Genomic DNA, 27,470 nt, shown 5'->3' with positions numbered 1-27,470 from the left:
TTATTGGTGTCTTTTCCAACTAGAAAATAAGCTTCATAAAAAAGCAGGAGTTGTATCCATCTTTTTTACTGCTATATCCAATGACTAGAATACTAAGCACCAGCAGAGACTCAATCAATATATATTCTGAGGAATTAATGAATTTTTACTGAAAACAAGAGAAAACCCGTTCAGAAAAAAGACATTCTTGTTGGGTAACGTTTACCACATGCTTTCATAACTGCCCATTGTTAGTTGGGAATTTACAGTGTTTTTTGTATGTCTTATAAAAATATGAGGAATTGTGTAAAAATGAGTGAACATTGTATTTCAGTCAGCAGGGCACTAAAAATTATAATCAAGCACAGAAACAAAGGCATGTGGCAGCAAAAATTGGGATTTGAAATCAAACTAAACTGAGTTGACATTTGATTTTGCCACTTTTAACCATAAGACCTTGAAAAAAAGTTTGACACATGTGAACCTTAATTACCTCATATATAAAATGAGGATACACACAAACACATAAACATGCACACACGCATCATTTTTAAGCACAAAAAGTTGTTGAAAATCAAAATGCTAATGTATGAAATGTAGCTATGAAATTGCAGATGTTTATTAAAGGCCTTTTTCCTTCAAATGACAATCCACAATCAGCCACAGGATGTCAGTTGATCAATGGTTTGTAATCTTACTAAATAATAATGTTACCTCCTGTGAGAGGGATAACTATTTCAGGATGACTGGATATTTATTTATTTTTTATTTTTTATTTTTTTTTCCTTTTTGTCTTTTTTCGTGACCGGCAACGGATCGCAACCCTCAGTGTCGCACTCGTACCGGACCGGGACCGGCAACGGGATCGCAACCCTCAGTGTTGCTCCCGCACCTCACTCAGCCAGTGAGCGGCCGGTCTGTATGTGGGATCCGAACCCTCGGCGGGAGCGCCGCCAGGCTTGGCGCACTGTAGCAGTGCACCACCGGGCCGGCCCATGACTGGATATTTAGAAAACAGTATTAATTATCCTCTCTATAATTTCTATTTATATTTATTCCCTAAGGAGAGAAAAAAAAGAAAGCTACTTATTCTGTCCAATTTTTCTAGGCTATTAGATTCCTTGTGGTTGCAAATATTTTGTAATGTGTTCTGGGACATCTTAGTTAGACAGAGAAGCCTAGTGTTTCAGAGCTGAACATCATCACACAATAGACCGTTTTACCCTTTTGTTTCACAAACACCAGAAAGTGAAAGAGAGAATGTATGAAGTTGGCCTGAAGGGACTCAGTAATAGAGTCAAAATCAGAAACACTAAACAACTGCTTCAACTAAAAATTCTTCACATATAGATCAATATACCCACTGGGAAATATAACGTAAATGTTACCTCGAGGTACGATCGTCATTTTTACACAATTGCTCTGAATTTACAAGACATAAAAAAAAGTCTGCAGTTAATTCTCAACTAACAATGGGCTGGTATAAGAGCCTGCAATAAACCCAACCCAAAATGGATCTCTTTCCTGAATTCTGTGACTTGTGAGAAGAAAGCCTATTAAAGAACCTAACACACCGATTAGCTTAGATTAGTTTAGAGAAAGGATCAGCCACCAGCAGCTTAACCCTTTCAGATGAGGAAACTAATTGCACCAAGAAAGAACAAAAACAAATGAAGTATCGAGCTAAATTTTCTCAAGAACTAAAAGGCATTGCACATGCTCACCCTAAAAACAGAATGAAAATCATTTTAAAAATGTTATTCACAATTTAAAATAGTCAAACGTGAGAACAAGTAGGCCTTTTGTAATAGTCAAAGAGTTAAAATCTTCTTGATTTTCTCCTCACAAAATTCAGAATATTAATAATACCCAGTACATAAAATAGTCTGCATCAAACATCCCACTTTGATATGTGAAATTAAAAGTAGCTACATTTGTTGAGCATCTTCTTTTTGTCAGATACTTTTCATTCTTTATTATAGTTAATCCCCTCTAAAGCCTTACATGAAGAGATGCTATTATTTTTATTTTGTAGGTGAAGAAACACAGCTTAGTGAGATTACTCAACTTGGCTAAATTCACAGAGCTAATTACAGAGCTGAAATTCAAACCCAGGTCATGTGACTCTAAAGCTCATTCTCTATTCATATGTTCACGATACCTCTAAGCATATTTCTCAGCAACTCTTAGAACTTACATGTTTCTGGATCTTTCTGGCAAAATATTTAACCTCTGCCTGATGATATCACACCACTTCATTGTAAAAAATCTGATGAAATTTTTTTAATGCAGGGCCACTTTTCAGGCTTTTACAGATGAGTATGCAATATTTCTTATTCTAAACTAGTAAATTTGCATATTATCATAACAGACTAATCTTGCCAAGAAGTCTGTAAACTTCATGAGTCCAATCAAGCATCTTATTACATTTGGCAAAACCCTATTTCATAATTCTCTCTCCACTCAGAATAACTAAATGTTTAACCTATAATATTTATTAAATAACCTCTGTGTATAGCCTCTACATTAAGGCTAAAGTATGAAAATTATGATACATCCTTTAGGAAGCTTACTTTTGAACTGAAGAGTAATCCTGAAAATACTCAACATATTTACTGATATAATGGGATGATAGAAAACAAAAGGGGAATCTGGTAATTCACTGTTGTGATAATTATTATTATTTTCATGACTGTAATAGTTAAGAAGCAATGTTAGATAAACAAGAATCTATAAATAAGCCACGAAGTTGAAATGAATACAGTTAAGTTTTGTTACGTGAAACAAGAGGGAAACATGAAAATACCAGTGAAAGACACAGTAGCAAAAAGGTGCTTCCCACTTGTAAGAAAAGTAATGATTTTTTGAAAATTAGAATGTATTTATCCTGCTCATTTATATCGCACTTTAGTTTTTCACCTATGTATGTACTTTAGGGAAAATCACAGTAAAAGTTGAGTGACTATACATGCAATAGGAATTACCAGCTGAATTTTCATTCTTTTTTTTTTTTTTTTTTTTTTTTTTTTTTTTTTTTTTTCCGGGTCCGGCAAAAAAACCCAACCCCCAGGTTTTCCCCCGGACCGGACCGGGGACCGGCAACGGGATCGCAACCCTCGGCGCTGCTCCCGCGCCTCGCTCAGCCAGTGGGCGGGAAGGGGTGGGTATGTGGGATCCACACCCTCGGGCGGGAGCGCCGCCGCACTTCCCAAGCAGCGCAGTATCCAGTGCGCCACCCGGCCGGCCCTGAATTTTCATTCTTTTTTTTTTTTTTTTTCCGGGTCCGGCAAAAAAACCCAACCCCCAGGTTTTCCCCCGGACCGGACCGGGGACCGGCAACGGGATCGCAACCCTCGGCGCTGCTCCCGCGCCTCGCTCAGCCAGTGAGCGGGAACCGGTCTGTATGTGGGATCCACACCCTCGGGCGGGAGCGCCGCCGCACTTCCCAAGCAGCGCAGTATCCAGTGCGCCACCGGGCCGGCCCTGAATTTTCATTCTTTAAATTCAACATGGAAATTAATAAAATTATCAAGCCCCTAACACCTAAAGAACCAAATAACTTATTTTTTTTTTAATTTTTAGAAGTTACACTATGTAGTGAAAAGGGCCTGGGCTTTGGGGATGTGCAACCCAGGATTTGTGTCTCTGTTCATCACTTTTGGCCGTGTGACCTTGTACAAGTCTCCTGTTGTGTCTGAACTTCCACTTAAAACTTATAAGAAGTCCTAAATAACGTGTATCTTAGAGGACTAGCGTAAGGATTAGTAAAGACAACAAATTCTGTACATATCAATTAGGTACCCAATGTATACTAAATAAATGCTGTCTATAATTACTTGTTACCCTTTATAACCAAAGGGAAAAAAATCTTACTGTTTGTTTCTGAGCTTAATTTTCACAGAGCTATGAAAATGATGCATTTTGTGATTGTCTTAACTTTTAATTGATAACCAACTATATCATTCACTAGGCCCATGTTCTTGTCCATCCTTTTATTTTCTCTTCCATACACTCATTTATCATTTATCATTTTCATATATTTTTTGTTCTAAATAGGTTATGTACTTTGACTCAACTATTTTGTACATTTCTTGGTACTGTAGCAAAATATAAACAAAATATCTACAGTTAAAAAGCCATAGATTTTAAGTTCATTAAAGTTGGGAATAGTATCTAATATTATTCCCAGGTTCATTACAGCATTAATGCTTTGTTATATTCTTGGTAGGTAAAAATGAATTCATTCAGAGACCTTAAATTCAGGGTTAGCAGATTTTACTTTTATGTTAGAAGATTCTTAGAAAATGACTTCATTCCAAAGTATATTTTTTTGTCCTATAATCATTTCTATTACTCATTTTATAGATGTGGATCATAATGATCTTTATAGCATCATCTATTTTCCACATGACAAGTAAACCATTTGTACTTAAGTAATAGTTTCTCAACGTTCAAGTTCCTGCAACATTCTTTTAAAAATGCAATTGCAAACAATTTATCTGTTGAATTTATTCACGTTGGAATGTTTGTTTTTTGGTTTTTGGTTTTTTACCACTTATAATAAACCAACTTCCCTCTCCTTCCCTCTTTTACCTAAAGGTTTAAAAAAAAAATCACCCTGAAGAAAGGTTACAGATCCAAAGCAAATTGCCAAAGCAATTATAATATTTCTATCAAAAGCTTTTTTCCCTTTAACATAAGAAAGAATAAACTATTTATAACAAAACTATTCTATGCCCTGAGTGCTAGAAAAAACATGCCTTGCCAGTGGCAATTCCCAGGTTAAATCAACAATTATATAGTGAGTGATTTAGCACCTTGCTGTTACTGTGGTTCATAATAAACCAGCTTTATCCAGAAATTATTAATTAGTATATATCTTTTTAAACACCATATTCAACACCTGTATACCTGCCTCTTACATATACATAATATATAAAATACTATTGACAAATCATTGATACTTGATTACGACAGTATATGAATATGGATGTAACTGATAGCATCCATAGAGCACCAGAAAGCAGTCACTAATAATAACTTTTTCTCACCTAAACCACAATAATTGTTGTACTAATAGCAGAGAGAAAAAATATGACTGACTAGTAACAAATTGATCCATGTACTTGCATGTTCTTCAGTGCTCCAAAATCAATATTGCTCTTTAGCTTTGCCAAATGAATTGTGTGTGATTTCTAGAGTAGATTCTGGGGGTAAACAGTTGCCTCACTTGCTTATAAAACAGATCAGAATGGTTCTAATTAGGATAGAGTAATACTCCATGAGTTCCTTCCACTGAGGCTGCTCAAACATTGAAAGAATTTGACCATACTTACAGCCGTATATTTAGACAGGCTTCCATTCCCACTGCAGAGAACTATAGGTGATCTGTATAAAAGATACAGAGAAAACTAAGCACAGGCTTAAGCTCAGCTGCTGAAAGCAAGGATAATGGGACTAATCAGGACAGACAAGTATAAGGAGCTAAAACTGGTGTACCTCTTAACAACATGACATTCTTAAAGCATTCAGAATTGTCAGTTTTGTTGTAATATTAGCTACAACCAGCATCTAAATGTAAGGCAACATGTGCCAGTTATGAATTAATTGCCTCCCAGCTCCAAATACACCTTTCAATAAATATATGCCCTATAATTATAGATGAAATTCCTTTAAGCATTTCTCCTTTACAAAGAGCATGATGTTGAGCTTTCCCACAACAGGACGCTGGAGGGACACTGCAGGAGAAAAGAGCTCTCTAGAGGTTTCAGGTGGCATGTGGGTCAGCACTTTGGGTAGGGGTGTGAGGACATTCAATGCAGCTCTACCCCAGCAACATGGGGGATCAGAATGTGTGGTTCTCTTGCCTACCTTGCAGCATCAGCCTGGCGATAACCTTTCTGAGGACGTCTCTACATGGAAAAGCTCACCAAAGCCAGAATTCCCACGGTAGGCGCATGTTCCTGCTGCCTGAACTCCCCATCACCTAGCAGTCTCATTTAGCCTACTGCAGGCCCCCCATTCTGCCTCAGAGGATGCCCACACTCTCTGAAGTGCACCACCAGTTTGGTTGCCCATGCCCTACCTGCTCTCTTTGCTGCCAGCTTGCCCAGTAATTACAGACCACCAACCACCTCCGGAAGCTCAGTCAAACCCAGAAATTCTCTGCTATACAGTGGGATGAATTACACCTTCTCTACAAGATCTGAACCTCTTCCAAATTTGTCCTTCCTTGGCACACTCCCTCCACCCTAGGATGCCACTTAGGTTTCCCTATTTCTTATAGCTACTATTGTGTCATAGTTCCATGATTTTTTTTTAATATTAAACTCACTTGTTTAACTTGTAGGGTTTCCATCTCCAGACTGGGCTGGCTTATATGCAATTCTTACAAAACCTGGTATCAAATCAATCTGATTGTAATTCACATTTTGAAATAATTATAAGCTACAACTAAGAACATAAAAAACATAAAATTGATCAATTTATTTAAAAGACAAAATTAATTGACTAAACATAACAATACCAAGTAAATGAGTTATTTTGAATATTAGCAAATAGTATGGCTTAAGTTTCAAATATGTAGTGGCAATTTTTTACATTAATGTACCCATCCTTTAATGTCAAAGATCAATATGTAAAGTGCAGTACATGTTTCAGTATCATATTGAAGTGATCAATATCTCACTGGCTGTAGCCTTCAAAATTAGTGTTATTTACAGAGATTAACTCCTGTGGGATATAGGTGCATTGTTTCTTAATTGATGTCCAAGAGTGCTTTTTATTATGTGAAACAATTCCCCAAAATGTGTTTTTATTATTGAATGTTCTAATTCTAGAGGAAATCCATCAATATAATAACTAAAAAGGATTATTTTCAGAAGATTTCATTCCTCATTGAGGTCCATTACAGACAAAACAAATAAAATCCAAAAATAAATGTTCTTTTATAATAATGGTATTATAGGCAGACATTTTTCAAATAACCTATCTTTGATAATTTCAGGGAGGAGGCAGGAAGTAGTAGGTATGCATGGCAGAAAAAAATCATAGCCAACTGGGATTGCTCTGCTCCAGGGCAGCATCACTTGGCAACAGAAAATAGTTTGGGGTTAAAAACAAAAGCAGTTACAAAACCTGTATTCTAGGCACAATATTTCATGGAAAATGTTAGCTGCATTATTTTACTTTTGACAAAGCTTGTTTTTCCCATGTGACCTTTCAAAATGATTGTCCAATGCCGGAAAGAGCTCTATAATGCCCCAAGCTTTTCTTCATTAAGAATGTTCTGTAATCTAAAGGAAACATGTTGTGAAGAACCTTAATCAGCTATCCAACAGAAGCAATGATTAATAGACCCCCCAGACTATTTGATCACTGGCATGCCATTCCTGGAGTTTACAGCGGGATATCACCATACCCCTGGCACCCCATTATCCAAGATAAACAATTGAAGTTATATAAAGTACAAGGGCTTCAAAGAAGGGTTTGACTTTTTGAGCTACAGTAATTATTTCTTTCTTCTTTTTTTTTTTTTTTTTTTTACAAACAATGTATTTTGACAGTATTTTCCTTTTCTTATCAGCACCGTGGGATAATATAAGTTCTCATTACCAGCATCTCATCCAGGAATACCCTGTTTCTGCTGATGAAGGCTCTGATAAACATACAATCACTTTAACAAACACTCTGGGGAGCAGGACACACAATTCTGATTAAGAAAACTGTTGAATATTAACTAGCAGTGCTCACAGAAACAATAGCTGAGTAACTTGTCCTTGAAAAACACACTACACTAAACCTATTCTCAGGGGAAAATGTTGGTGTTTGACAGCTGCCACTGCTCTGGAAATAGAATGCAACTTATTATTTCAGTAGTAGGCTTTCAATAAAATCACCATTAAGGCGTTGTTACTACTTTCCATTTGAAGTTTTCCTTTCACAGGTTAATAAATTCAGACATTAAAAAAAAAATATCCACCCTGTGGTAGAATTTAGTCTAGAATTAGCATACTGACTTCAATATAGGTAGGTTGTGAGCCTTCTATTTCCAAATACTCCCTAAATAGTTTATGGTTTTAATTGCTTATTTTCCAAACCATTGTTTCCAAGACATTGTTTTAATTTTCTGAGGATTCATAAACCAAAATTTTCTATGATGTGTACAGTAAAGATTAAAAGTAATTTTTAATCCATTCAGTAAAAAAACTAATATTTTCTTGAAAAAGCTATTAAGAAATGCTCCCACCAGTCTGCTCAAACAAGAACCCTAAATTCAACTACTTTCAAACTTCATCTTACTAAACAGGTTTAGAGCATCAGAGAGAAAAAAAAATCTATCAGAAAAAGAACTCTAATCACAGCACAAACATTTCTTACACATAGAGCAAAATCACGAGTGGGTCATGTGTGAACCAGGGAGTTATGTGTGAATATGATTGGTCAGTGGTAAGGTCAGCATAATTATTTCTAGTATTCTGGCTAAAGTCCTCCTTGGCTCCCTTGAGTCTGGAGGTATATAAACTTCAAAGCGGGCTTGTAGTTGTTTGTCATCTGCAAAGACAACTCGAGATTGGTGTTACAGATGCAATCCTAAACCACAGGCATTTATTTAAATATCAAACATCCCAACCTCTAAATCAAGTTTTAGCCTAAGGAGCAAACAACCTGACCTCCAGATCAAGTCCTAGCCTAGGGAAGTTTGTGTTTAATCAACTCTGTTCTTATCCTATTATTAATTGAATTTGTTACCCCTAGGAATCCAGCCCGTACTGCCTTGTCAAGCAATTTTTCTTTAACTTCCCCCTTCCCCCTAGCTAAGGCACGTTCCGACTGGGGTCAGGAGAATAGCTAGGAGAAATTGCGGTCTGTCCCCCAGTTTCAATGGAGAGGATATTAAATACTCATAAACACCAATATTTATAAATGCCTTTTGTCATACTGCAAACTCATAGATCCACAACATAACCAAAGCCAATTTAGACAAGCCAAAGTACAAAACGGCGCTGCCCACCTCCTCCCCTCCGCTCCCCCCTTCCCTTTAGGAGAAGCCTCCTGACTTAGAAACAACTTTCTGGCTTCCCCATGGGTGCAGTTCTCCACCCAGTTACATCAACCTAATGGTCCCTCCTCCTGTACATTTCATGCCCAAAAGCTAATATAAACTCTCACAAACCCATTGTTGGGGCTGTCCACCATTTTCAGGGCAGCCCTCGGCCCTGGGTCACTCTGAGCACAGACCAGCAGATTTCTTTAATAAAGCTTGAACAGTACCCAGCATCTCGGCTCACTTTCTTTCACAAACTTAAAAGCTCTTACTCTACAATTTTAACTACATTAAGAGAATATTTGCATCTTCACACAAAGACGAGAGGCATGCATTCCTGTTAAATGCTAAAAAATAAGGAAGATCAGAAACATGACAACTATATTTTATTTCTCTCTGCACTGCTTTCTCATCTTTATTTTATCAATAGAGTTCTTTACAATAAACTCTGGCACGTAGCTCACAAAATAACAAAACATATCCATATAGAGATATTTAAACACAATAACATCATTGGTCTTTTTTTATGTATCATATACTAAACATTGTTCTTTCACTCCAACTTTAAAATTAGGAAAAATAAATCAAAAAGAAAAAATGCACATCAATACACACACATACACGAAAACAACATCTAACATGTTAGGATAACTGTAAATATATAAGCACATTTTAAAAATCACATATTTATATTTGTTAAATAAAATTATATTTGTCCTGTGATTTACTGGGGTAAAAAGTCCTAGATGCAAATCAATTCTACAAATCCATACATTTCACAAATCAAGAAAGAAGTCCACCCTGTTCAAAATGCATGTATTTACATATTGTTTACCAACACCTATATCCTTAATTTAAAAATTAAAAATATTCTTAATTAAAATAATTAAAATGCATGTATTTACATATTGTTTACCAATGCCTATATTCTTAATTTTAAAAATTCTTAATTCTTAATTTAAAAATTCTTAACTCTCAACTTTATTATGGCAGGTAGGATGAAAATATAAACTTTCATTGTACTCAAACCAGAAAGTTGACTGCTTTGTTCTTAAAGAAAAAAATAGTCCTTGATGAAGAGGATCTTGATCTGGATCTTGATATAGCTCTTTTTTTTCTTCCTACTAGTTACTAGTAAACAATAAAATCAAAATGAAAAGAAAACAAAAAAAAAGCTTCGGCATAGAACTTAACAGCTCTTTCCCCCACATATGCTTTTCTCAATTAAAAAATTCAAACAGGCTTTTGCTTTCAGTTAATACTATAAAGACTACAACAATGTGAGATTCTTTTTCACCAGCCAAAAATTTCTTATTTTGCATATCCTTAATGAGTAGAGGCTTGTAAATTTTCATGGTATTCTCTTATTCTCCAGCTTTGACACAGATTGCCCTCCTTGTGGTTGGAAGCAAAAGTAAAAAAGAAACCACCCCCACAAATAAAATGAACTTGTCCCTGTACGTCTTTTGATATGAGGTGTATTAATCATTAATAGCTCTTCAAAGGAAGTTTTGACTTTTTGAGCTCTAGTAACTATTTTTTTTCAAAACCATGCTGAAACCACCCTTGCTTGATATGAGTTATTTACAGTTACAGAGTAATTCTTTAATAACTATCATGATTCAATTCTTGCACAGATAAATATAAATTTATATGTATTCATGATTATGAAATTTAAGTGTTTTCTTTTATTTCTTTTAAACTAAAATATATAATGGGCTTCCACATTAAGACTAAATTATGTTCATTCTAGGGTTCAACTGTTTATGCTCACGTTTCCACGGCTAGTAGGGCATCGCATGAGGGAAGAAAATGCCTCTGGGAAAAGAAATCTTTAGGGAAGAAGAAAAAAGAGAATTGAGGTGCACATGTTTCGTTCAAGGCCAGTTGTCCCAGATGCTAGGGAAGATAAAACATACGTCTGATAGTCCTGTATCCCAGGCTCCATGGATTTAAGCCTGAGTCCTAAGGCAAAGGATGTACAGGTAATGAGCAAGTGAAATCTAAAAGCAGCTGCTTGTCTACAGAATCACCCTGGGACACTGAGAGCCCAAGGCATCAACAGCTCTGGCACCAGCAAAAGCAGGGCTGGCAGTGTTGGCAGCAGTACTAATGACAGCAGCAGTGAAGTTAGTGATAACAACACATTTGGCAGCACCAAGAGTTCCTTAAACTCTTGCACATCAGTTCCCTGCACCTTGAGCATTCACAGCCTGGGTCTCAATGGCAGCAGAAGTGGCATACAACAGCAGAAGCTGAACTACGGCAGTATCTCCCATGCCAATCAGTAGCACTTTCTGCTCCAGTGACTGAGAGCACATCATAGGAAGTAGGGGAGTAGAAAAGTCTGGGTAACATAGTGGCCATGACAGCACGGTCCTTGCAGTTAGCCATAGCTGGGTTAAAGCCAGGCAAAAACCATTTAATACTTCAAATAATTTCTAAATGTGAGTTATGGTGACAGTCAAATTATTTAACCTCTCCATGACTCAAACTCCTTGTGTGTAAAATGGAAATAAAAATAGTCCCTATCCATTATGACTTGTGATAATTAATGATATAATTTACATAAAGAACCTAGCATGGTATCTGGCAGATAATAGGGGCTCAATAAAGATCAACTTTAAAAAATAGGAATGTAAAAAAACCTCTGCGTGCCACAGTAGCTATGTCTTATTACTAGATTTCACACAATATACCCAGGAGCTCCAAAAGTTATTTCAAGAATATGAGAGACACTGGAGTATGCATAGCCCCAGAGAAATGTTATATTTTGGCTGTTATTTTTTCCCTAGTTTACCCTGTGTAAACAAAGGAGTCTTGGAATCACAGGCTGGTCTAATACAATATTTTCTTATTTTCTAACTTCAAACCTTCAAAGTTAGCCTTTGTAATCCATTCGCATTATATAAGCACATCATTTAAAAAAACCTTAAAGAACTTCATTACTGAAGATTATGAAGTAAATTTGAGCACATTTTAATTTCTCCTAGAAAGAATATATTGCAAGATGCGTAATTTAATTAATGTCCATATTTCAAAACCGATTACCATCTGTTATTTGTTATATGCCAATTAGGCAAGATATGGGTGCATCATTAATACTAGTAATAGTAGATACATGGTAATAGGAGAACAAATTGAAATATTCTCCAAATTATAGTAAATAGCACGATAGTGGATAGTTTTTCTACTCCTCTTTCTTTAATCATCTTCAATGTTAGTGCTATCTACTCAGAAAACATGTATGTTGCAAGGATCTTATTTTAAGTAGGCACCTTTTACCAGAAACTAATATATTTCCATCTTTTGGTGCTGAGTTTAGCAGATTTGAATGACTCTACATAGTTGCAAGTGCTAGCAAGTGAAATTAATTTTAAGGACCACAATATGAATACACCTTTGCAATTATGAAGAAAATATGAATTTTCCAATCTATAAAGTTTGTGATTTAGACAGGTACCTTCTTTACCTCAAAAGGGATCTCAGGTAGTAAATCTCACTAGGTTTTTGTAGAATTGTTGTAAAATGATTATCCAATTCTGCCTAGGAGCAATCAATGAGGCTGCATTTTAAAACATTACAGGATTGTGGAGTTGGAAGTGACCTTCGTTTTCTTCTAATGTGACCCATCTGTCAATTTATTTCTCTCAAATGCATCTTGCTCAGATACTACCAGAAGCAGATGCCGATCCAGAGTTAGGAGTATAATATGATTACTAGGGAGTGTAGTGGATTGAAATATGTTCTCCCAAAACTCATTGAAGCTTGAATTGTGTCTCCCAAGTTTTATGTATTAAAAACTTAGCCCCCACTGTGACTATTAAGAGGGTGGAAAATCCTATTATGGTAATTGAAAGGTGGAGCCTTGAAGAGGTGATTGGGTTGTGGGACCATGCAGTAGTGAGTGTATTAAAAATGGTAGTCAGGAGTGTGGTTCTGAGGGCATTAAAAAGGGAGCATGAAGAGCCTGTCTCTCTCTGCTCTCTCTGCTTCCACCATCTTGCAATGTGAGACAACTGGGTCACTGTCACCACCCACAAGATGGACTTTGGACTAACTAACCTCAGAAATTGTAAGCAATTTCATTTTCTTTATAAATCACCCAGTTTCATGCATTTTGTTATAAGCAACAGTAACAGACTAATACAGAAAATTGGTACCAGAGAAATGAGGTGTTGCTTATAACAGATACTTGAAAATGCGGAAGCAGCTTTGGAATTGGGTGTTAGGCAAAGGTTGGAGGAGTTTGAAAAACTCAGAAGAAGACAAGACGAGGGAAAGTTTGGAATGTCTTAGAGACTGGTTACATGGTGGAGAACAGAATGCTGTTAGAAATATGGACAGTAAATACCATTCTAAGGAGGTCTCAGATAGAAATAAGAAGTTTTTCAGAAACTGAGGCAAAGATCAACCTTGCTATTAACTGGCAATAAACTTGGCTGCATTGTGTTCATGCCCTAGGATTTTGTGGAAATTGGAACTTAAGAGTAGTGAACCAGAGTATTTGGCAGAAGAAATTTCTAAGCAGCAAAACATTCAAGAAGCTGCATGGTTACTTCTAACAGCCTATGCTGAGTTATGGGAGAGTATTGCTACCCGACTATGCCAATTGTCAGGTTACAGCAATTCATAACTAAAGCCAAAACATTTCATTATTTTAGTTATACTAAGTATTCCATTTGTATTGTCAGGGCTAGCGCTCAGACCCTTCAAACTCTTGTACCGACTGGGTCACCAGACCCCTCACATGCCAGGCTGGGTCACCAGACCCCTCACATGCCAGGCTGGGTCACCAGACCCCTCACACACAGGTCCTATGTAATTGGGAAAGATCGTGGGAGCCATTAGCAGACAAACGGAGCTCAGTCCTCAGCAGTAGCAGCAGCAGCTTGCAGCAGCAGTAGCAGCAGAAGCAGCAGTGGCAGTGGCCTCTCGGGGTATCCTGGTGGCACTGGAAGGAACAGCATGCAGCAACAGCCTCCAACAGCATTAGTAGCCTCCAACAGCATTAGTGGCCTCCTGGGAGGGCATCCTGGGGTTGGGAGGCCCTGTGGATCAGAACCACTTGTCCTTTTTATACTTAAGTCCATAATAGGACACCTGGGTGCACATGCACAATTACATTAGATGATAGCCAAGGAACACCTGGACATGTGCATATTTACATCAAATGCTCAGCAAGACTCTGAACATCTGAGGAGCCCTGACCACTTTTCTGTATTTTCCCTACAGAGGGCAAAGTCATAATATAAAGCCAGAATGTAAAAGGGAAGCAGAGCATAAAGATTTGGAAAATTTGCAGCCTGGCCATGTGGTAGAGAAGCAGAGAGCATTTTCAGAAGAAAAATCCAATGATGCTAAGAAGATTAGTACAAAGGAAAGGGATTATCAAGAGAAGGGGGAAAGGGTTGTGAGGGCATTGTAGAAGCCTCTGGGGCCAACCCTTCCATTTCAGGCCCAAAGGTGTAGGGAGACAGAATGGTCTCAGGGATCAGGCCTGAGCCTCCACAGGCTCACTGCCCAGGGCTACCTCAAGAAGTTGTTTCCAGCATAAGCACCCCAGCTGCTTTGGATGCTCTAGTTCTGACTAAAATGTCCCCAGGTGTGGCTAGACCTACAGCTTCAGAGAATACAAGCCAGAAGCCTTGGAGGCATTCATGTGGTGTTAAGTTTTCAGGCTTACAGAATGCCAGAGCTGTGAAGGCTTGGGAGACTCCACCTCAATTTCAAAGGATGTATGGAAGTCTGGGGGCCCAAGAAGAGATCTATCACAGAGGCAGATTCACCACAGACAACCTTTGCTAGAGCAGTGTCAATCAGAAAAATGGGGTCAGAGTTGCAGCAGAAAAACCCCAAAAACGCCATGCCTAGTGGAGCCGTGAGAGTGAGACTGCCGGGGTGACCCCAGACCTGTGGAGCTACCAGGATGGAATACCAGCCTGGGAGAGCTGAAGTGTGGCCTGAGACCAGGAAAGCCATAGAAGCAGAGTTGCCTGAGGACTTAGGGACTCAAGCCCCATCCCAGTGTTCGGAGAACATCAAACGTGGACTCAAGGTACATGATTCACTGGCTTTGAGATTTAATGACTGCCCTGCTAGGTTTCAGACTTGTTTGCGACCTATTACCCCTTTCTTTTGGCCTACTTCTCACTTTGGGAATGGGAATATGTACCCTATGTTTGTCCCACCATTGTATCTTGGAAGTAGATAACTTGTATTGATATCACAGATGGGATTTTGAACTTCTGACTCTTGAATTGAAACAAGACTTTGGAGATGAAATGGATATATTTGCATGTGAAAAAGACATGAGTTTGGGGGGGCTGGGGCAGAATGTAGTGGATTGAATTATGTTCCTCCAAAACTCACTGAAGCTTGAATTGTGTCCCCCAAGTTTTATGTATTAGAAATTTAGCCCCCACTGTGACTGTCAAGAGGGTGGAAAATACTATTACGGTAATTGACAGGTGGAGCTTTGAAGAGGCGATTGGATTGTGGGACCATGCAGTAGAGCATAGATTAAAAATGGTAGACATGGGGTGGTTTGGAGGGCTTTAAAAGGGAGCATGAAGACTCTGTCTCTCTCTGCTTCCACCGTCTTGCAATGCAAGACCCCTGGGTCACTATCACCACCCACCAGATGGACTTTGGACTTCTCAGCCTCAGAAACTGTTAATCAATACATTTTGTTTTCTTTATAAAGTACCCAGTTTCAGGTATTTTGTTACAAGCAACAGAAATGGACTACATCAGGGAGTAATACTTATGAAAGATAAAAAGGAAGGAAACAAGATTATGCAGAGAGAGCCTTCAGGCCACAAAGCAGAGCTGACACTTGTGAAAAGAAAGAAGGAAAGAAGAATTGGACAGGGATAACAATGCAGGAAATGCAATACAGATCTTACAGAGTCTTGACCAATCTAATGTGGAGCTCCAGTGCAAAGACAATCTGTCAGAGTTCTACGTTGGCAGAAAAGCCATGTCCCTAGCATCCCATCATGTTCAGTCATTTTCTGGGAGATGATCTGGAAGAGTATGGCCTTAGCTTGAATGCTGCAAAGGATTCTAAAGGTTCTGCAGCTAAAACCTGTCAGCTAACCATACTTCTCGCAGCTGAGGAATAAGATCTTTCTTGAAGGGAGACCAAGCAGCATGCCTCCATGACCACCACACTTATCAACAAAGTGAAAAGCCAAAACACCTTTGTGGAGCTCCTGTAAAGAAAGCTTCATTACACTGAAGTGAAATACATTCTTTCATCTGTGGCTGCTGGTCATGTTTTATCTTTCTATTCTTTGAACTCTCATAATCAACAATTCCTCTTACCAAAGCAGCCTTCAGATAGCTGATGTTCTTATGACACTTTAATCTTCACCTGTCCAATTTTAACACCCCATGTTCCTTAAATTTCTTTCTCTTTCCCAGAGAAAGTGGAACTTCATCTTGCTGGAGGTCCCAGAATCTTAGGATAGGCACAAAGACGATAGAAACTATACTCAGTCTTAAGTATGCAAAGTAAATATGGAAGTCAGTGAGTATTTCACATATCTACGAGGGGTCTTCAAAAAGTTCATGGGAAGATTTATATTATCTTCTAACTTCATTTTTTTCACAAGCTTTCTGAAATACTCTCATATTTCTACTTAACAAAATACTCCAACACCTAGTGGCTTAAAAGGACAACCATTTATTTGCTTATAATTCTGTGATCTGAGCAAGGCTCAGCTCACTAATTTTTCTGCTGATCTCAGTTAGGTCATTGCAGCAATGGTCTTCTGGAGGCTCAACTGAGGCTGAAATCCAAAATGACTCCACTCATATACCTGGTGCTTCAGCTGAGGTGGCTGGAACAACTGCTGGCTAACCAGGCATCTTTCTCACTCTCCTCACAGGAGTAGCATAGCCAACCACATTATATGATGGCTCAAGATTACAAGAGAGTGAAAGTTGCAGCTGTCAGGCCTCTTAAAGCCAAGGATAACTGCACAGTATTACTTACACCACACTGTATTGGTCAAAGCAAGTCAGAAGTCTATCTCCTGGAATCAAGAGGAGGAAAAATAGATTCCACCTCTTGATGAAAGGAGCAGCAAAGCATTTGTGGTCAAATTTAATCCATCACTGAGGCAAAGCTGTTATCAAACCAGTAGCATATCTAAAGCATCAATCTCTAGGAATTGAGAAGAGACAGAAATGAGGAAAAAAGAAATAGAGCAAAAAAATAGAGGTGGCCCAGACAGAGCAAGTAGGCTCTACACCAAAGGTGGGAGAGACTAATCCAGTAATAGACTAGATGTACTGCTTTAGAGTCTTACCACTATAAGACCAAAGACTAGTTCCTGCTCTTACTAGATGCATGATACGGGTCTAGTTTCATAGCCTCTGTGAGCCTCTATTTTCTCAACCACCAAATAGAGAATATAATATCTACCTCTCAAAATTGTTGCGAGAATCAAAGGAGGTAATGAATCTATAGAAATCCATCCTACTCAGGCCGGCCCAGTGGCGCACTGGAGAGTGCGCCGCCACCACGCTCCCGCCGAGGGTTCGGATCCCATGTGGAGACCAGTTCCCGCTCACTGGCTTAGCGCGGTGCGGGCACAACACCGAGGGTTGTGAGCCCATTGCCGGTCCCCGGTACGGGCGCGACACCGAGGGTTGCGATCCCGTTACCGGTCAGTAAAAAAAAAAAGACAAAAAGGAAAAAAAAAAAAAAAAGAAATCCATCCTACTCAAGAGCGGAGGTGTGTAGTTTGGATTACTTTTATTTTTCCTTTTTGTTTTCCTACTTAACTTTAAGAGAGATATCAGAAAGTCACTTTGGTCTCAATAAAGTTTAGTTACTGAAAGGGTAAAAGCACAATGAGTTGAACTAAATTTGGCAGAGTTCCATGGACCTGTCTTATGATTGGGAAGTTCTGTAAGTGGCAAACGTGAAAGCCGGCATACTGAACCACTGACAGCTGCTCAGGTGTACAAGTCAGAGACTAGAAGTCCCTGGTATTCGTGAAAAATTCAGTCACCTTTAAGTATTCAAACAAGGACTGAGCTATTCATGATCTCATAACCTCTTTGTACTTCTGGAGTCTTTTGCAACTCTGGAACTGACAGCATCCCTCTATATACAAATTACAAATGCTATCATTCATTTATTTTAAAAAAATCTGTTTTCAGCATCTTTTGCATGCCAAACATTATACACAACTGTGAAAAAGACAAAAATCCCTCCCTCCATGGAATGTATCTTAAATCAAGTATAAAATAAAATATATTATGTATTTTATTCATTAATTATGTGCTATAAATTATAATCATTTTTAATAATATTTAATAAAATATTTAAGGAACTGAAAGAAAAAATATGTTACAGTACACTAGGATGACAAATGATAAATATATATGATGAAGAAACTATCTAAAAGACTTTCTGCCACAAAACCCACCCGCTTTCGGTAGACCCAGAGGATTTCAACTTAAGCCCCTTTCCACCATACAATGCAGCACCCTGAGCAACCCCATTACAATTGCCATTTTGTAGCAATATCTTTAAAATCACTTCAAATGTTTGTTAGGTGATACTGACATCCTACAATGCAATGACAACAGAAAGAGGCAGTGAAAAAAAATAAACAAAATGCAAACCCCAGAGATCCCTTTGTAATATGTCAGCCCCAGTAGTGTCTTTTCTCTGTCTTCTGATAAATGTTGGAGCTCTAACTATGAACTCAAATTGATTAGCTGGGTCCTGTACACAGCTAAAGAGAAAATCCCTTAATAGTAAGATTTGAATGATACTGCTATTCAGAAATCCTAACCTATCTCTTACTAATAAATAATGAAAATATTGACTTAAAATGGTTCTAGGATAATATACACTTTATAAGAAAATTCCCAATCTCATAAACCACAGTTACCCAACACATATTTATTGAGTATGTTTTATCTAGCTAATCACTGAAGATAGAAAGATGAAAGAGACACGGTCTACCTTTGTGAAGTCATAAACATCTAATTGTTAAGAATATAAATTCTGTTTATTTCCTTTCTCATAGGGTAAATAAGCTGAGAAGCCACATAAAGGAAATTCTATAATTTGGGCCTACAACTGAACAAGCTTCTTTGACCCATGTCATATTCAATACAATACAGACTTTTCTTAAATTATATGGTTTCTTATAGACCTAAAATCATTTCTCTAAAATCACTAGTTTAATAATGTTCACATTTAATACACTCTCTTCGGTAAGTGTCTTTCAAGGTCATAAAGCAGGCTAAAGATAATGTGAAATAGGCATTCTGACTCTAAAGCCACCTTTTTCTCTCTCATCTGTGACATCCTTGAGAACACCTGGTCCATATTATACTCCAATGATCAATGTCCATATGAACCGTCCATGTTAAAAATTTATGCAATCAGTGTTTCTGTAACCCACAGTCTTATACTTCTTGCTTGTAGTCTGTAGTATTCTTAACCACTTAATCCACTCTCAGCTCCCTCCATTAATGCAAATAATGAAGAGTTAGTTATTTCCATATATGCTAAAATGTAAAGAAGTACTACTTTATCCTGAATTTCTAGTAGTGAAATCAACATTGTCTTTTATCACATTCTTACAGTCTTACAAGCAAAATCCATAGTGAAAAAAAATACATAATAATTGTTTAAAACACATTGGAAAAGTCAACCAAAAATGTTATACACTGTATTATTCCATTTAAATAACACTTTTGAAATGACAATAACTTAGAAATGGAGAGCTTATCAGTGATTGCATGGGGTTAGGGATGGGGGAGACAGAAAGGAGGTGTGTGTAGTGAAATAAGGGGAATAGGAGGAATCCTTGTGATGATGGAACCATCCGGTATCTTGACTATGGTGGATACACGAACCTACAAATGTGAGAAACTGTACAGAACTAAACACACACAGACACATACACACACACAAATGAGTACATGGAAAACTGGTGAAATCTGAATATGTTTTGTGGATTGTAACAATGCAAATACCCTGGATGCAATATTATACTATAATTTTGCAATACATTAGCATTGGAGAAAACTGTGCAAAGGATTCATAGAATCTCTGCATATAACAACTGCATGTGAATCTACAATTAGCTCAATAAAAATTGTAATTAAAGGAAAACACAACTTGTTTCCATAACAGTTCCAATATGAAATGAAATAAACATGAAAGATATTCATGTAAATATAAATAAGAAAGTTATAAATTTAAACAAAGAAAGCAAAGTTTAAAAAAAAACAATGTTATAGTGAGTACTAAGGGACAATAAAGCACTTTAAAATTTAAATAACAGAAAAATACCAATATAAAAAAAGCATGTGTGAATGTGTGATCTGTTTCCTCATTCTAATTCCCACATTTTCATTTGGAAACATTATGCTAAGCCAAATTTTCAAAGCAACTCCTAAATCTAGCCAAGCCCAAACTTGCCTTTAAAACAGAAGCAATGCTATTAAAACAGTTCATCCTCTGAAGTATGCATATAATTCCTACTAACAACAATGAGAAATGTTTAAATGTGCTGACATGAATTATGAGGTGAGAAAGAAGTAAGGAAAATTAATTATAAGAGCACACAAAAGATTGGAATGGATCAAAGTATATTTTAAATTCCAATTCTTTCATTTAGTTCTCTCTTTTAATATGCTAATGAGAACTATCTTAGAGAAAGACGGCCCCGTGAAGATCCCAAATAAATATGTCCCTGTCCAAATATGGGACATGTCTGCCTCACCCTTTGCCTTTAAGCCAGGGTTGTGTATTCATTCACCTGACCACCAACCCTCAATTAAATGAAGCCTTAGTCATCTAGCATTGTTTCAATAATTATATTAATTCTATCATTAAGGTAACCATACGGCCCAGTTCGCTTGAGATATTCCTAGTTTATACAGGTTATTCAAGCACTATTATTAATAGTTTTTCTTTTCACTCTCAAAGTGTTCCTGTTTGGATAATATTTCATACAGTCACCTTATCTATCATGGATATGGTTTTGTAGGGGCCAAGGGAAGACATCCCCTTTAACTCCATGAAGGTTCTCTGAAAAATCATCTGATAAACACAGATTAATACAAAGAAAAGATATAACAGATTTTATTTGATCATAGTTTTATGTGACATGGAGCCTTCAGAATGAAGACCCAAAGATAAAGGGAAAACTGTACGGTTTTATGCTTAGGTTCTATGAAGCAGGCACAGCCATCTGACTGGACAAGAAAAGTATGATCTAATGCTAATAGACTGAGTGGGGAAACCCAGCAAGACCTGTCTGTTCAGATTCTCCTCGGCCTCTCTGTGTAGCATTCATTCCTCCAGGGTATAGGACAGGACTCTTTCTGGAATAGGGGTCTTGTGATCTACCATCAGACAAGGAAGGTCAGAGAACTTCTTTATGGCCAGCTCCAAGACAAAAAGGCAGGGAAAGATTAGAGTATAATTTTAGTCTTTACGGCTGGCTTTGGGGCAGAGGGATTCCAGTTTCTATGGCTTGCTTTGGGAGAAAGAAGCTGAGAGCTAGGAGAGGAGGAAAAGGTCAGAGGAAGACTTTGATTTTGACTCTGCTTCTGAGGCCTTCACTTTGGGGTATTGTTTTCTGACCCCCAACATTTTATATTCTGCCTGTGGCCTTGCCCTATCCACCTGATTTCTATTACCCCTGGTATTGTTTTCTGACCCCCAACATTTTATATTCTGCCTGTGGCCTTGCCCTATCCACCTGATTTCTATTACCCCTGGTATTGTTTTCTGACCCCCAACATTTTATATTCTGCCTGTGGCCTTGCCCTATCCACCTGATTTCTATTACTCAAGCTTTGCACTGGCTCATTTAGAGGGAAATTGCCCAGTAAAGAGAAATCAGACAGCACAGTGATCCAATTCACCTCTTAAAATAAACGAAAACCATGTTAATTTAAATAAAATTTTATTATATACTTTTTAGTACCAGCATCTACCCAGTCATAAGCCCACAGACCTAAATAATGAAAGAAGGCAATGAATGAAAGAAGATTTCTTGGACTGAAGGAGAATTTTTTGAGAGATTTTGCACACAACTAGGAAGGTTTTCTTAACTAGGAAAAGTCAAGATTGAGATTTCATCAACAGTACTTAAAATGTGCTTTGTAATTTCTTTTTTTTTTTTTTTAGTGCAAGAAACCTGTTGAATGCACACAACCATCCTTTCATCAGTAGGTAAACTAGGTGTGTTACCTTCCTTTCCACAAAGATGTGACCAGTTTCCATCATGACACACAAGGCTATGGCAGAAAATGTGAAAGCACACAAAAATACTGGCAAGAGTTGGACTTCTCTGATTTAGGAGATTTTATAAAGCCATTCACAACTTTCTCTGTTATTTTAGGACTAATTCTCATAGACATCCCCTCCCCAGAAGTGATTCCCATGCACCATCAGCTTGCTTTGCTACATGAGCCTAAGAATTTCACTCTTTAAAGATTTGCTGTGCTTGTACTACCATTACATAGTGAAAACATGAGTCATTCTTAGAGTATTACATGGAAAAAAAAACAAAGAATAACTTAGGTTTTAAGTATAAATTTGACTTACCTAACATATAAGCTATGTTTTATTTAATTAATCACAGTAACAGCAGCCAGGATCAGTCCCACTTAATACATAGGAAGGCAAAATGAATAAAGTCTTTATCACTTGGCTCTTAATTTTTGTCCTGTGACAGCTCAGTTCAAGTAGTCAAAGCCTCTATAGTCATTCCTACTTTCTCTGTCAAAGCCTGCTTACAAGAGAGATTATAATCATTCACACTGTAAGGTAGATATTTATGAATATTCAAGAAATAACTTCTCTCAGGATATTTTAATAACAAATGTTGTTTTTATAAAAAATAGACATATAATTTATATCATAATAGAAACAGAAGTTTTAAGTTTTGAGTATTGATTAGTCAAATTCCAGGTATCAAAAAAATAACAACAGAAGGCATTTGGAGGATATCAGATGCTGCTTGTGTGTCATAACATGCTAATGCACTGCCTACATGTTAAAAATGCCTCATATGGGTGCTCTATAAATAATATGCTGAATTTTTTAAATCCTATAATACTACCACATAATCATGGAGAAGCTACCTAGTCCACCTAAATATAATGTTAGCTCTGTATGTATTTCAAAAAGATACCACTTCATATACTCTAAACATCAAGGGAACATGACCTCTTCATATTATAGGTAATTATCTTTTCTCCCCACAATATTCCCAGGATTATCTTTTCTTATGTCTCCATTAGGCATATTTTGTAATATTATGTAATATTTTGGGAGTTCATATATTCTACTGCCTGTTCCCCACCTAAGGTCTAAACTAAGTGAAAAATGGATACCACAACTTGTTACCACAAAATAATAATTTCTTGCTTTTTAAATGTCATAAAGAGATCGGTTTCTAAAAATCTATTCCTGCTTATATAAATTTAATTTTAAATGATCTTCAAAGCTCAAAAACTACCAAATTATATCACAATTAATTTTACCAAGTAACTAAATTACCATATATTTATATAGATATTGATTTTTCCATTAAAACACAGAGAAGGGAATGAGAGAAAAATAAAAATTGAGAGGATACTAAAATACGTATTTCTTTGTATTTGTAGTGTAAGGATGCATCTAAGGTGCTTCTGATCACTTACACTTTTTTGAAATACTACACATATCTAAAATGATCAGGATCAGCTCTAACTGGTTCTTACAGATAGTCTGTGAAACTGTCCATTGCCTGGTAAATTAAAGTGATTCATCACTGTCATCACTGTCACAAATGCACAAAATTGGTGAGCAGAGATGGATACAAAGTACAAAAAACATGCCAGATACACTGGATGCTTGAATTTTTTTTCAGACAGGATATATACTTCATATATGCTGAAGTCTATCAAACTTGATTTCTGTTTTGTTACGTTGTCAGATATCCTTTTAATTAAAATCTTTCTAAGAATGATAGCTAAATTCACTGAAAAAGATGCAGCACATGAAATATCCCTAAAAGTTATGCATATTTCCTTCCAAAATCAAAAGCAAATCAAGAAGAAATGTAAAGATGTTCATGTTCGGGGGAAAAAAATCATCTAGGTGACAAAGTCAAAGAAAAAAGGAGATCATTGGGAGAACAAGCCCCACAGAAGCTCAGTATTATACTTTTTTTGAAATAACTGCTAAAGTGATTAAACGTTTTGAATTACATGGTTTTAGTAATCTCCAGACAAAGAAATAATAGCATCATAGAAATATTTTCTTTACTTATTTATCATTATTATGCTCATTTCCCATAGATCCATTTCCTCATTCCTAACTTACAGAAGCAATTTGAAGATTCAGGCTTTTAGAGTGTAATTTGATAACTAGTGATTTAACCATAGATTATTCAAGGGATGTGTTTTAGATACAAGTGATAACAAAGGTAGAATCACAATTCTTGTCCCAAAATAATTATGTTTCTTGGTATATAAAACTGAATAATAATCCATATGCCCTATATAGGTAATGGGACCTGAAAAATCCCCACTTAACTATTTCCAATACATAGCAAGTCATGATTTTATTGAAAATAAATTTCAAGTCACAAGTGAGGTGGTTAAGTAGTGTTTTCATGACTAGAATTCAGGTAAGTGATCCAGACTGAGAGTGTAGATTTGAAGGCATCTACATAAATATAATAACTGGAACAATGAGAATAAATAATATAGAAAGCCTATAGTGTGAAAAATGTGCCCTAACCCCTTTCAAGATAGTTGAATATTTAAGGTATGTCTGTTTACTAGACATCTGTAATCAAATGTCCAATCTAAAAAATTATTTATTTATATTATTTTCATTGTAGATGTTTATGGGGTATAGTTGGTTGTTTCAATACATGTATATATTGTTTAATGACCTAATTAGAATAGTTAGCATATCTATCATCTAAATATTTATCTAGATACTTTTTCTATCTTAAAATATACTATACAATATTATTAGCTATTGTCATCGTAGATCACCAGAACTTACTCTTTCTATTTAACTGTAATGTTGTGATTTTATACCAGTCTACCAATCTTTCCCTGGGGCCACTCCCCTCCCTTTTCCTGCCTCTGGTAACCTCTATTCTACTACCTATTTCTCTCTTTTTTACTTCCTTTTTGACTTATTTTTCTTAATTCACCCATGATAATTCTGTATAATTCTAGAGTACATACAATATTTGGATACACTCATACCACACATGATGATCATATCAGGGTGCTTAGTACATCTACTACCTCAAACATTTGTCATTTCTGTGTGTTAGGAATATTCAACACCATCTCGACTAGCTATTCAAAGATACACACTACTTTGTCATTAACTGTAGTCTCCCTATATTGCTATAGAACACTAGATCTCATTCTTCCTATCTCTCCACTATTTTGTATCTACTGACCACCCTCTTCCCCCTCTCCCTTCCCCCCATCAATCTCTAGTAACCACTATTCTACTCTCTACTTCTATGAGATCAACTTTTTTAGCTTCCATATATGAGTGAGAACATGTGGTATTTCTCTCTCTGTGCCTGGCTTATTTCACGTAATATAATTTTCTCCACGCTCATCCATATTGCTGCAAATGGCAAAATTTCATTCTTTTTTATTGTTGAGTAGTACTCTATTGTGTATATATGCCACATTTTCTTTACCCAATCATCTGTTAAAGGACATTTAGGTTAGTTCCAAGTCTTAGCTATTTTGAATAGAGCTGCAATAAACGTAGCAGTGAAGGTGTCCCTTCCCACATGCTGATTTCCTTTCCTTTGAATATATACCCAGTAGTGGAATTGCTGGATCACATAGTAGTTCGATCTGTAGTTTTTTGAGAACGTTCCATATTGTTTTCCATAATGGTTGTACTAATTTACATTCCCATTAACAATGCGTAAGAGTTCCCCTTTCTCCACATCCTTGCCAATATTTGTTATTTTCTGTCTTTTTGATAAAAGCCATCCTAACTGGGGTGAGATGATATCTCATTGTGATTTTGATTTGCATTTCTCTGAGGATTAACAATGCTGAGCATTTTTTCATATATCCATTAGCCATCTGATTGCCTTCCTTCAAAAAATATCTATTCAGTTCCATTGTCCATTTTTTGAGATTACTTGTTTTTTTTTAATATTGAGTTGTTTGAATTCTGTGTATGTTATGGATATTAACACCTTGTCGGATGCAAAATTTGCAAATATTTTCTCCAATTCTGCAGATTGTCTCTTTGCTCTGTTGATTGTTTCCTTTGCTGTGAAGAAGCTTTTTAGTTTGATATAATGTCATTTGTTAATTTTCGCTTTTGTTCCCTGTGCTTCTGAAGTATTATTTAGAAAATCTTTGCCCAGACCTATGTCCTGAAGTGTTTCCCCTATGTTTTCTTCTAGAAGTTTTACCGTTTGAGGTCTTACATTTAAGTCTTTAACCCATTTTGAGTTGACTTTGGTATATAGGGAGAGATAGGGGTCTAGTTTCATTCTCCTGCATATGGATCTCCAATTTTTCTGGCATCATTTATTAAAGAGACTATCCTTTTCCCAATGTGTGTTCTCGGTTCCTTTGTCAAAATCAGCTGACTGTACGTATTTGGGTTTATTTCTGAATTTTCTATTTTGTTCCATTAAAAACTAATTTGATAATAGATCAATCGTTTCTTTCCAAACCCACTTCTCCTTCTATATTTCTTTCCTATCATGTTTTTAAGGCCCAAAACATAGGAATTAGACACATTTCCTCTTTCTCACCAATCCCCAACAATCAGTCCTTGCATCCTGTAGATTTTTCCTCCTAAAGAGTTCATTTTTCCCCATCCCTATTTCTACATTTCCAATTCATGTTACCATCATTCTCACCTAGAGTATTCAAATAATTTCTGGCTTTTTTCCCTGTGGTCTTTTGACTCCCATTCTTTGCACTAAGGCCAATACTAGCCTTCTAAAATGCCTATTTCACTCATTTTCTTAAACCCTTTAATAACTTCCCATTGACCTTGGGCCAAATTCCAAACCTTTTCAGAGGACATAAAAAGCTTTGATCACCAACCTCATATCTCACCAATATAACAGCCATCCCTATCCCTAACTCCATACAAACATTTACAGACACCCTATACTCCAGGCATACTAATCTTTCTTAACTTATTCAGAAGTGCCAAGTTCTCTTATCATTTTGACATTTTTGCACATTCTATTCCTTTGTCTGAAGTTCCAGCCCCACTCCCAGTGTAGTAAACTACTCCTAAGGAAATCAATACCCTGCAAAGTTATCACTTGCCCTTATTATGTAGCTAGTTGCACATAACTAGATAATTAAAGCCAGACTGCCTCACAATAAGTTTTAAGTTTTATTTCTGTTTTTATTTAGCAGCAGAAATCTCTTTTGC

The 27,470-nt window shown here is 36.7% G+C and overlaps 1 protein-coding gene across 2 annotated transcripts in view; it reads right to left on the bottom strand.

The window, feature by feature from the left end:
- The window catches only part of CCSER1 (coiled-coil serine-rich protein 1), a 475,167-nt gene that overhangs the window by 366,173 nt on the left and 81,524 nt on the right, over nucleotides 1-27,470 (bottom strand). The window contains exon 1 of one of the 2 annotated variants that reach the window (XM_008568717.1): nucleotides 10,945-11,252. The exons of the other annotated variant lie outside the window; for it this stretch is intronic. The gene's annotated coding sequence lies outside the window, so the exon portion shown is untranslated. Of the gene's footprint in view, nucleotides 1-10,944; nucleotides 11,253-27,470 lie in introns of those variants that run through there. 2 annotated transcript variants of the gene reach the window in all.

Source organism: Galeopterus variegatus, unplaced genomic scaffold, assembly GCF_000696425.1.
Source record: "Galeopterus variegatus unplaced genomic scaffold, G_variegatus-3.0.2 Scaffold435, whole genome shotgun sequence".
NCBI lineage: Eukaryota > Metazoa > Chordata > Mammalia > Dermoptera > Cynocephalidae > Galeopterus > Galeopterus variegatus.
The sequence above is the reverse complement of the archived record's forward strand: the minus strand, read 5'-3'. Positions and strand labels throughout refer to the sequence as shown.